This window comes from Rhinoraja longicauda, chromosome 41, assembly GCF_053455715.1.
Source record: "Rhinoraja longicauda isolate Sanriku21f chromosome 41, sRhiLon1.1, whole genome shotgun sequence".
Taxonomy (NCBI): domain Eukaryota; kingdom Metazoa; phylum Chordata; class Chondrichthyes; order Rajiformes; family Arhynchobatidae; genus Rhinoraja; species Rhinoraja longicauda.
The window spans coordinates 11,908,088-11,920,224 of record NC_135993.1 but is presented as its reverse complement, the minus strand read 5'-3'; the positions used below and the strand labels follow the sequence as shown (position 1 = coordinate 11,920,224).

The 12,137-nt window shown below is 50.8% G+C and overlaps 1 protein-coding gene across 1 annotated transcript in view; it reads right to left on the bottom strand.

Moving 5' to 3' along the window:
* The window catches only part of LOC144611746 (homeobox protein meis3-like), a 189,701-nt gene that overhangs the window by 53,644 nt on the left and 123,920 nt on the right, over positions 1–12,137 (bottom strand). The window lies entirely within an intron of this gene.

Sequence of the window (12,137 nt, the reverse complement as noted above, 5' to 3'; positions counted from 1 at the left end):
AGGTCAACAAGTTCACAAGTTCACGTTATAGGAGTAGAATTAGGCCATTCGGCCCATTGAGTCTACTCCGCCATTCAATCATGGTTGATCTCTGCCTCCTAATCCCATTCTCCTGCCTTCTCTTCATAACCCTTGACACCTGTTCTAATCAAGAACTTGCCTTTCTCTGCCTTATCTATCCACTGACGGCCTCCACAGCCCTCTGTGGCAATGAGTTCCACAGATTCACCACCCTCTGACTAAAGATGTTCCTCCTCACCTTTGTAAAAGAGTGCCCTTTAATCCTGAGGCTGTGCCCTCTGGTCCTAGACTCTCCCACTGGTGGAAACATCCTCTCCACATCCACTCTATCCAGGCCGCTCACTATTCTGTACGTTTCAATGAGGTCCCCCCTCATCCTTCTAAACTCCAGCGAGTACAGGCCCAGTGCTGACAAACGCTCATCATATGTTAGACACACGTTAAACCCTCTTGACTCTGCAGTGTAGGAAGGAACTGCAGATGCTGGTTTAAACCAAAGTAAGACACAAAATGCTGGAGTAACTCAGCGGGACAAACAGCATCATTGGAGAGAAGGAATAAAGTGACGTTCCGGGTCTGAAGAAGGGTCTCGACCTGAATCGTCACCTATCCCTTTTCTCCAGAACCAGGGGTCACAGTTTCAGAATAAGGGGTCGGCCATTTAAGACTGAGATGATGAAAAATGTTTTCACCCAGAGTTGTGAATCTGTGGAATTCTCTGCCACAGAAGGCAGTGGAGGCCAATTCACTGGATATATAGTATTCAAGAGAGAGTTAGATATAGCTCTTAGGGCTAACGGAATCAAGGGATATGGGGAGAAAACAGGAACGGGGTACTGATTGTGGATGATCAGCCGTGATCATATTGAATGGCTGTGCTGGCTCGAAGGGCCGAATGGCCTACTCCTGCACCTGTTTTCCATGTTTCTTTGTTTCTATGTCAGGGGTTATGGGGAGAAGGCAGGAGAATGGGGTTAGGAGGGAGAGATAGATCAGCCATGATTGAATGGCGGAGTAGACTTGATGGGCCGAATGGCCTCAATCTACTCTTATCACTTATGATCTTATGATCATAACATTTCCTGGTTTTTATTCAGATTTCCAGCAACCAGAGATGCTGCCTGTCCCGCTGAGTTACTCCAGCATGTTGTGTCTAGTCCAGACAGATGATGGTTTCATAACTCTTCAAATGTTTTCATACATATTTTTGATCATACTACGTTTCCTAAAATAAGTTTTCTAAATGACTGTCGATGACAGCAGAGTCTGGAAAATTGTGTTCAGTTCTGAGCACCGTGTTATAGAAAAGATGTTGTCAAGCTGGAAAGGGTACAGAGAAGATCTACGAGGATGTGCCAGGACTAGAGGGACTGAGCTATAGGGAGAGGTTGAGCAGGCTGGGTCTCCATTCCTTGGAGCGCAGGAGGATGAGGGGAGATCGTATCGAGGTGTATAAAATCATGAGAGGAACAGGCCGGGTAGATGTACAGAGTCTCTTGCCCAGAGTAGGGGAATCGAGGACCAGAGGACATAGGTTCAAGGTGAAGGGGAAAAGATTTAATAGGAATCTGAGGGGTAACTTTTTCACACAGAGGGTGGTGGGTGTATGGAACAAGCTGCCAGAGGAGGTAGTTGAGGCTGGGACTATCCCAACGTTTAAGAAAAACGTTAGACAGGTACATGGATAGGACAGGTTTGGAGGGATATGGACCAAACGCGGGCAGGTGGGACTAGTGTAGCTGGGACATGTTGGACGGTGTGGGCAAGTTGGGCCGAAGGGCATGTTTCCACACTGTATCACTCTGTGATTCTAAGTCGATCTTTTAATTTCAGGAAATTCCTGGCCAAGACTGGAATATTGACAGCCGGCTCGCCCCGCCCCACAGACACGGATCGCTGCGTGTGTGTGTGTGTGTGTGTGTGTGTGTGTGTGTGTGTGTGTGTGTGTGTGTGTGTGTGTGTGTATGTGTGTGTGTGTATGTGTGTGTGTGTATGTGTGTGTGTGTGTATGTGTGTGTGTGTATGTGTGTGTATGTGTGTGTGTATGTGTGTGTGTGTGTATGTGTGTGTGTATGTGTGTGTGTGTGTATGTGTGTGTGTGTATGTGTGTGTGTGTGTGTATGTGTGTGTGTATGTGTGTGTGTGTGTGTGTGTGTGTGTGTGTGTGTGGGGGGGGGGGGGGTGTTTGTGGGGGGGGGGGGGGGTGTGTGTGTGTGTGTGTTTGTATCAGCCCGGCCATTCCTCTCCTGGCGACGAGAGGAATATCCACCCACCCCACCAAGACATCTCCATGCAAGATACAGCGCGGAAACAGGCCCTTCAGCCCACCGTGTCCGCGCCGACCAGCGATCCCGCACACTAACACTATCCTACACCCACTGGGGACAGTTTACATTGAGGGAGCCAAGTCGATTTCCTGCTATTTCCAATTTTCATGCACAGAACATACACAGAACATGAATAGCGGCATGGTGGCGCAGCGGTAGAGTTGCTGCCTCACAGCGCCAGAGACCCGGGTTCGATCCCGACTACGGGCGCAGTCTGTACGTAGTTTGTACGTTCTCCCCGTGACCTGCGTGGGTTTTCTCCGAGATCTTCGGTTTGTAGGTTGGTTGGCTTGGTATAACTAAAAATTGTCCCTGGTGTGTGTAGGATGGTGTGAGTGTGCGGGGATCGCTGGTCGGCGCGGACTCGGTTGGCCGAAGGGCCTATTTCCACATTGTAAGACTCTAGGACTCTAAATCCTTCCTCCTTGCCAATTATTCTGCCTTCACTGTTGTCTAGACCGTCTGGGTTAGTTAATGAAGATGGACAAGAACATGGAACATAGCACATATCCCAACATATGGGGAGAAAGCAGGAACGGGGTACTGATTGTGGATGATCAGCTATGATCATATTGAATGGTGGTGCTGGCTCGAAGGGCCGAATGGCCTACTCCTGCACTGATTGTTTATGTTTCTATGTTCAGCACATACGCTGAAGGCTGAATGGCCTGTTCCTGTGCGTATGTGCTGAACATAGAAACATAAACAATCAGTGCAGGAGTAGGCCATTCGGCCCTTCGAGCCAGCACCACCATTCAATATGATCATAGCTGATCATCCACAATCAGTACCCCGTTCCTGCTTTCTCCCCATATCCCTTGATTCCGTTAGCCCTAAGAGCTAAATCTAACTCTCTCTCTTGAAAACGTCCATTGAATTGGCCTCCACTGCCTTCTGTGGCAGAGAAGGTGCCAAGGTTAATTTTCCACATCTGCCTGCATGTGATCCCTATTCCAGCATTCCATACATGTCCATGTTCCTGTCTAAAGGCTTGTTCAACTCTTCTGTTTGTATCTGCTCCACCACCACCCCTGGCAGCACGTTCTAGACCCCCAGCAACCGCTGTGTGAAACACTTGCCCTGCAAGTATCTTCTTTAAACCTTCCTTCTTTCACCCTAAAGCCATACCTTGCCGTCTTTGATATTTCGTCCGCGGGAAAAAGATTAACCGAGAACGCGGTGAATGCTTGCTGTTTTCCACCCCATGCGACTGGAAGGCAGAATTATTGATTCTCTCTAAAACCGAGATTAATATATTTATGCTCGCCTGAGGACTTTTCGTTCGTTTTGGAGGGCTATGGGCCAAATGGGTGGGTGGAGATTCCTCTCATCGATTGGTCATCACGAAAGGGCCAAATCTTGGACAGCATGGACAAGGGGAAAAAAACTGCAGATGCTGGTTTAAATTGAAGGTAGGCACAAAATGCTGGAGTAACTCAGCGGGTCAGGCAGCATCTCTGGGGAGAAGGAATGGGTCACAAAATCGAAGGTGGACACAAAATGCTGGAGTAACTCAGCGGGTCAGGCAGCATCTCTGGGGAGAAGGAATGGGTCACAAAATCGAAGGTGGACACAAAATGCTGGAGTAACTCAGCGGGTCAGGCAGCATCTGGGGAGAAGGAATGGGTCACAAAATCGAAGGTAGACACAGAATGCTGGAGTAACTCAGTGGGTCAGGCAGCATCTCGGGAGAGAAGGAATGGGTGACGTTTCGGGTCGCTGCTTGACCCACTGAGTTACTCCAGCATTTTGTGTCCATCGTCATCATGGACAAGGTGGGCCTAAGGACCTGTTCCCACGCTGACCAACTCCATCACTCACTGACAGGGAATGGAGGGGTATGGATCATGTGCATGCAGATGGGATTAACTTGACATCATGTTCAGCACGGGTACTGTGGACCGAAGGTCCTTGTTCCTGTGCTGTACTATTTAGTGATCACCCTGTACACTAACACTATCCTACACACACTAGGGGTGACTTCCAATTTTTACCGAAGTCAATTTACCGACAAACCTGCACGTCTTTGGAGTGTGGGAGGAAACCGGAGCACCCGGAGAAACCCCACGCAGGTCACGGGGGGAGCGTGCAAACTCCGTGCAGACAGCACCCGTAGTCAGGATCGAACCCGGGCCTCTGGCGCTGTGAGGCGGCAACTCTACCGCTGCGCCACCGTGTCGCCTAAGATGAAATCAGGTTATCTTGGCATTATGTTCAGCACGGACACTGTGGGCCGAAGGGCCTGTCCTTTGCTGTGTTATTTAGTTTAGAGATACAGCGCAGAAACAGGCTCTATTTTTCCTTAATACCCAAAAATCCATTGATCCCTCTCGAGCATTCTCTGCCCCTGATCCTCCACTGCCCTTGTGCACAGACCTCAGAAGCTTCACCTCCCTCTTGATAACAATGTTTCTTCTCACCTCCATCCTAAAGGGTTGGCTGCTGAGCCTGAGACTGTGACCCCAGTTCCAGGCACCTGAGGCAAGGGGAACATTAACCCTCCATCGACTGAGTCCAGCCCCTTGCTTGGAGAAATTGAGTCGATGCAGAAACAGAGCAGCAGATGTTGTAACAGATTCTCATCTTTAGAGTTCAGAGATACAGTGTGGAAACAGGCCCACCGAGTCCGCGCCGACCAGCGATCCCCGCACACTAACACTTCCCTACACACACAAGGGACAATTTGCATTTATACCAAGCCAATTAACCTACAAACCTGCACGTCTTTGGAGCGTGGGAGAAAACCGATGATCTCGGAGAAAACCCATGCAGGTCACGGGGAGAACGTACAAACTCCGTACAGACAGCACCCGTAGTCGGGATCGAACCCAGGTCTCTGACGCTGTGAGGCAGTAGCTCTACCGCTGTGCCACCGTGCCGTGGAGCAGAATTAGGCCATTCGGCCCATTAAGTCCACTCCACCATTCAATCATGGCTGATCTATCTCTCCCTCCTAACCCCATTCTCCTGCCTTCTCCCCATAACCCCTGACACCCGTACTGATCAAGAATCTATCTTTGCCTTAAAAATATCCACTGACTTGGCCTCCACAGCCTTCTGTGGCAAAGAATTCCACAGATTCACCACCCTTGATGGTTGTGCTTATAGCTAGTAAGATCCTACTGAATTCTTTGCAAAATTAATAATTTCACTCTATCTAAGTACATATGAAAATAAAGTATTATTGAACCATAGAGAGAAACAAAATGCTGGCCTAACTCAGCGGGTCAGGCAGCATCTCTGGAGAGAAGGAATGGGTGACGTTTCGGGGTCGAGACCCTTCTTCAGACTGAGTCACGGTGGTGCAGCAGTAGAGTTGCTGCCTCACAGCGCCAGGGACCCAGGTTCGATCCTAACCTCGGGTGCTGTCTGTACGGAGTTTTTTCGCGTGACCTGCGTGAGTTTTTCTCCGAGATCATCGGTTTCCTCCCACACTCCAAAGACGTGCAGGTTTGTAGGTTAATTGGCTTGGTGTAAATGTAAATTGTCCCCAGTGTGTGTAGGATAGTGTTAATATGTGGGGATCGCTGGTCGGCGCAGACTCGGTGGGCCGAAGCAAAGATACTAGAGGACCAAGATGGACCACTCCGTTGAAATCGCCTATGCTGAAGTGTAGTATGCAAAGGAGCCATTTTAGTAAGCAAAACCCGCCTCTCGCAGTGTAATCAGTGTTGTGGGGGAACAGTATGTGTGATGATACCATTAAAATGCAGAATATATCTCATCTACCAATTCACAGATTTTTGATATTTTACTTTTTAAATGTTTCTGCAAGTTTCTGCTGACTGAAATGGCCGCCGTGACGTACTACGGGTTTTAGAGTCGAGTGGTCTATCTTGCTCCTCTAGTATCTTTGGGCCGAAGGGCCTGCTTCTCTAAACTACACTAAAGATGCTGCCTGTCCCACTGAGTTACTCCAGCATTTTGTGTCTCTCTTCGGCATAAACCAGCATCTGCAGTTCCTTCCTACACAGTTTATTGAACCATTTGCTTTGAATAATGCATTGAAGCCTGAATCATTTTACACTGTGTATGTAGGACATATCCCTTTAAGAATTCTACCCTTTAACAAATGTATTACACGGATGCCAATCCCTTTAAACGTATTTACACACATGTCTTTATTAGTTTCATGAGATGCCAGATGTGTCTCTTTAAAGGTCACTGTTTGCATGCCATCTCCCGTGGAACAGGCCCTTCAGCCACCACTGTCTGTGTCAATTTATAGGGTTGCCAACTTCCTCACTCCCAAATAAGGGACAAAGGGTGACGTCACCGCCCCGCACCCCACGTGACCTCACCCAGCCAGCGGCCACGTGCTCCCGCTCCACCAATGGCGGCCGTACGGGACAAACTAACTTAGCCCAAACTAAGGGATGTCCCGGCTAACACGGAACAGTTGGCAACCCTAGTGCCGAACATGATACCAAGTTAAATTCATCTCCTCCATACCCCTCCATTCCCTGCATATCTCAGTGGCTATCTAGAAGTCTCTTACACACCTCTATCATACCTGCCTGGCACCCACCACCCTCTGTGTTTAATACCTGCCCCACACATCTCCTTTAAACTTTGCCCCCGTCACCTTAAAGCAACTTTGGGCGACACAGTGGCGCGGCGGTAGAGTTGCTGCCTCACAGCGCCGGAGACCCGGGTTCAATCCCGACTACGGGCGCCGTCTGTACGGAGTTTGTACGTTCTCCCCGTGACCTGCGTGGGTTTTCTCCGGGCGCTCCGGTTTCCTCCCACACTCCAAAGACGTGCAGGTTTGTAGGTTAATTGGCTTTGGTACAAAAAGTGTAAATTGTCCCTAGTGTGTGTGGGATCGTGCTAGTGTGTGGGGATCAATGGTCAGCGTGGACTCGATGGGCCGAAGGGCCCATTTCCACGCCGTAACTCTAAAGTCTACAGGAAAGTCTTCTGCCCTCTAGTCTTTGATATTTCCACAATAGGAAAAGCTTCCAACAGTACATTAAGAGTATTAATACTCTTATTATGAGCCTTGGGCGCCCAACACCCTGCCTGTCGCCGGTTTGTGGTTTATCCCTCCTCGGACCACTGTCGGTCGGTACTCACCACTGCTGACCGGGAGCACCCCACAAGCCTTGCCGTTTCAGAGATGCTCTGACCCAGTCGTCTGGCCATAACAATTTGGCCCTTGTCAAAGTCGCTCAGGTCTTTACTCCTGCCCATTTCTCCTGCATCCAACGCGTCAACTTCAAGAACTGACTGTTCACTTGCTGCCTAATATATCCCACCCCTTGGCAGGTGCCATTGCAACAAGATAATCAATGTTATTCACTTTGCCTGTCAGTGGTCATAATGTTTTGGCTGATCGGTGTATATATACATATATGTATGTGCGTGTGCACATACATGCAAACACACATTGAGGTGCTTATCCACGCATGCACACACACGCTCACATATGTATATCTATGTATATGCACATACACACAAACTCACACCAAGATACGTATGTTGACACAAACACGCACACACAAACTCGCAAACGTGCACACATGCACATGCACAAACACACACATACGAACACGCACACGCACGGGGTACTGATTTTGGATGATCAGCTACGATCACATCGAATGGCGGTGTTGGGTGGAAGGGCCGAATGGCCTACTCCTGTACCTAATTTCTACGTTTCTATGTTTCACACACGCACACACTCACACTCACACACACTCACACACACACACTCACACACACACACTCACACACTCACACACACACACACTCACACACGCACACACACACACTCACACACTCACACACACTCACACACACGCACACACACGCACTCACACACACTCACACACGCACACACACACACACACACACGCGTGCACGCACACACACACACGCACACACGCATACTCACACACACACACGCACACACGCACATACACACACTCACACACACACAAAGAATAAACGTGTCTCGCAGGGACTAACATTTGATTAAGAGTCTGTGACAAAGAGCTGAGAAGACGGGATGATTCATAGCACAGTTCTAGTGGCTGCCAATTCCCCACAGTTTGCGGAGTGCTGCACGCACAAATCTTCCCGCTCTCCCTGCTCACTCCCTCTCATTAGCTGCAGCCTGCAATCCCACTCTACCTGCCCGCTAAGTGAGAGATCAGCACTCCTGCGGATCTTTAATTAAAAATGAGGCTGATTTCCCCGTCTTGTGCCTTTAATTATTCCTCCAATACTTCATTGATTAAGCTGTGAATCGTGATGAAGTTCAAAGTGCCGGAGTCCCTGGCGTGTTCTCATCGTCACTGGACGGTATCAGAATCCAACCTTTACCCTCCCACGACCCCCCCCCCCCCCCACATTTCTCCCACCCCCTCCCAATACCAACCTCTGACACTGGATAATTCTGCATGCTAAATCTTTAATGATCTGTGCAGGGAACGCTGAGATGTAAATCTGGGATTGGGAGAGGGAGAGGAGAGGGGGGTGGAGGGGGGGGGGGGAGTAGATGAGGGGAGGCGCGGGTGGGGAAGATAGCTTCTGGACCCTGGAGACACCAAACAAGACAGGCTGGGGTATTCACTTGTGCCACTGCCTTCGTGTTTTGTGCAGGGAGGGTTTCTGCGTAGGAAATAAAAACTGCAGACGCTGGTTTACATCGAACGTGGACACAGAATGCTGGAGTAACTCAGCGGGACAGGCAGCATCTCGGGAGAGAAGGAATGGGTGACGTTTCGGGCCGAGACCTGCACCTCCTCCCCCAAATAGTCTTTCCAGGTGAGGCAGAGGTTCACCTGCTACTCCTCCAACCTCATCTATTGCATCCGCTGCTCCAGATGTCAACTTATTTACATCGGCGAAATCAAACACAGGCTCGGCGATCGCTTCGCTCAACACCTGCGCTCGGTCCGCGATGGCCAAACTGATCTCCCGGTGGCCGAGCACTTCAACTCCCCCTCCCACTCCCAGTCTGACCTTTCTGTCATGGGCCTCCTCCAGTGCCATAGTGAGGCCCACCGGAAATTGGAGGAACAGCACCTCATATTTCGCTTGGGCAGCTTGCAGCCCAGTGGTATGAACATTGACTTCGCCAACTTTAGATAGTTCCTCTGTCCCTCTCTTCCCCTCCTCCTTCCCAGTTCTCCCTCTATCTTCCTGTCTCCACCTATATCCTCCCTTTGTCCCGCCCCCCTGACATCAGTCTGAAGAAGGGTCTCGACCCGAAACGTCACCCATTCCTTCTCTCCTGAGATGCTGCCTGACCTGCTGAGTTACTCCAGCATTTTGTGTATACCTAGGGTGGATTTCTTGTGTTGAAGTAAGGGGCGTGCAGAGGGTAGAAGGGGTAGACAGGGAGATGCTTGGGGAGCAGAGTGGGGGCAGAAGGTGGTGAGAGAGGGCAGAAAGGGGGGGACGGGGGGGGGAAGGTGGAGAGGTAGCAGCACGATAGGGTTGGGAGAGGGTTAAGAGAAGGACAGAGGGGCAGAGGAGGTGATATATACGCAGAGAGGCAGAGAAACATAGAAACAGAAAACAGGTGCAGGAGGAGGCCATTCAGCCCTTCGAGCCAGCACCGCCATTCAATATGATCATGGCATCATCCACAATCAGTACCCTGTTCCTGCCTTCTCCCCATACCCCTTGATTCCATTAGCCCTAAGGGCTAAATCTAACTCTCTCTTGAAAACATCCAGTGAATTGGCCTCCACTGCCTTCTGTGGCAGAGAATTCCACAGATTCACAACTCTCTGTTTTTTTCCTCATCTCAGTCCTAAATGGCCAACCCCTTATTCTTAAACTGTGACCCCTGATTCTGGACTCCCCCAACATCGGGACCATCTTTCCTGCATCTAGCCTGTCCAATCCCTTAAGAATTTTATATGTTTCTATAAGATCCCCTCTCAACGAGATCTGGGTGTCCTAGTGCATCAGTCAATGAAAGGAAGCATGCAGGTACAGCAGGCAGTGAAGAAAGCCAATGGAATGTTGGCCTTCGTAACAAGAGGAGTTGAGTATAGGAGCAAAGAGGTCCTTCTACAGTTGTACCGGGCCCTGGTGAGACCGCACCTGGAGTACTGTGTGCAGTTTTGGTCTCCAAATTTGAGGAAGGATATTCTTGCTATGGAGGGCGTGCAGCATAGGTTCACTAGGTTAATTCCCGGAATGGCGGGGCTGTCGTATGTTGAAAGGCTGGAGCGATTGGGCTTGTATACACTGGAATTTAGAAGGATGAGGGGGGATCTTATTGAAACATATAAGATAATTAGGGGATTGGACACATTAGAGGCAGATAACATGTTCCCAATGTTGGGGGAGTCCAGAACAAGGGGCCACAGTTTAAGAATAAGGGGTAGGCCATTTAGAACGGAGATGAGGAAGAACTTTTTCAGTCAGAGGGTGGTGAAGGTGTGGAATTCTCTGCCTCAGAAGGCAGTGGAGGCCAGTTCATTGGATGCTTTCAAGAGAGAGCTGGATAGAGCTCTTAAAGATAGCGGAGTGAGGGGGTATGGGGAGAAGGCAGGAACGGGGTACTGATTGAGAGTGATCAGCCATGATCGCATTGAATGGCGGTGCTGGCTCGAAGGGCTGAATGGCCTACTCCTGCACCTATTGTCTATTGTCTATTGTCTATTGTCATCCTTCTAGGTTCCAGCGAATACAAGCCCACTTGATCCGTTCTTTCATCATATGTCAGTCCCGCCATCCCGGGGATTAACATGGTGAACCTACGCTGCACTCCCTCAAGAGCAAGAATGTCCATCCTCAAATTAGGAGACCAAAACTGCACACAATACTCCAGCTGTGGTCTCACCTGGGCCCTGTACAACTGCAGTCGGACCTCCTTGCTCCTAAACTCAAATCCTCTCGCAATGAGACCCCATCGACTTGCCCCACCCTGAGGCCGAGACCACCACCTATGTCCCCCTTAGCGTTGCCAACTTCCTCATTCCCAAATAAGGGAAAATAGGTGACATCACCGCCCCGCGCCACATGTGACCTCACCCAGCCAGCGGCCACGTGCTCCCGCTCCACCAATGGCGGCCGCCCGGGCCAGGAGGCAGGTTGCTACGCAACCTCCATTAGGCGGCGGCCGGGCCTCCGGGCCTACAGCGGCCCCTGGGGCTACAGTGTCCGCGCCCAGTGTCCGCGCCCACTGCGCCGTCTAGGCCTACAGTGGCCCCCGGGCCTACAGTGTCCTGGGCATACAAAGTCCGGTCCTACAGTGTCCGGTCCTACAGTGGTCCCCGGGCCTACAGTGTCCGGGTCTACACTGTCCGAGCCCACAGTGTCCGGGCCTACAGTGGTGTCCGGGCCTACAGTGTCCGGGCCTACACTGTCCAGGCCTACAGTGGACCCCAGGCCTACAGTGTCCGGGCCTACACTGTCCAGGACAACAGTGTCCGGGCCTACACTGTCCAGGCCTACAGCGGACCCCGGGCCTACAGTGTCCGGGCCTACACTGTCCGGGCCTACAGTGTCTGGGCCTACACTGTCCAGGCCTACAGCGGACCCCGGGCCTACAGTGTCCGGGCCCACAGTGGCCCTCAGGCCTAATATGGGACAAGGGCGGTCCCGTACGGGACAAACCAATTTAGCCCAAAATACGGGATGTCCCGGCTAATACGGGACAGCTGGCAACCCTAGTCCCCCTCCCCCAGACGTTGACCACCATTGCTGCCCCCCTTCCGTAAGTCAAGACCACTTATATCCCACTACCAGAGGCCGAGACCTCTGAGTGTCCCCCTCACCACCCCAATGGATATCCACTCCCCCCCACCCCACATGTTCACCCCC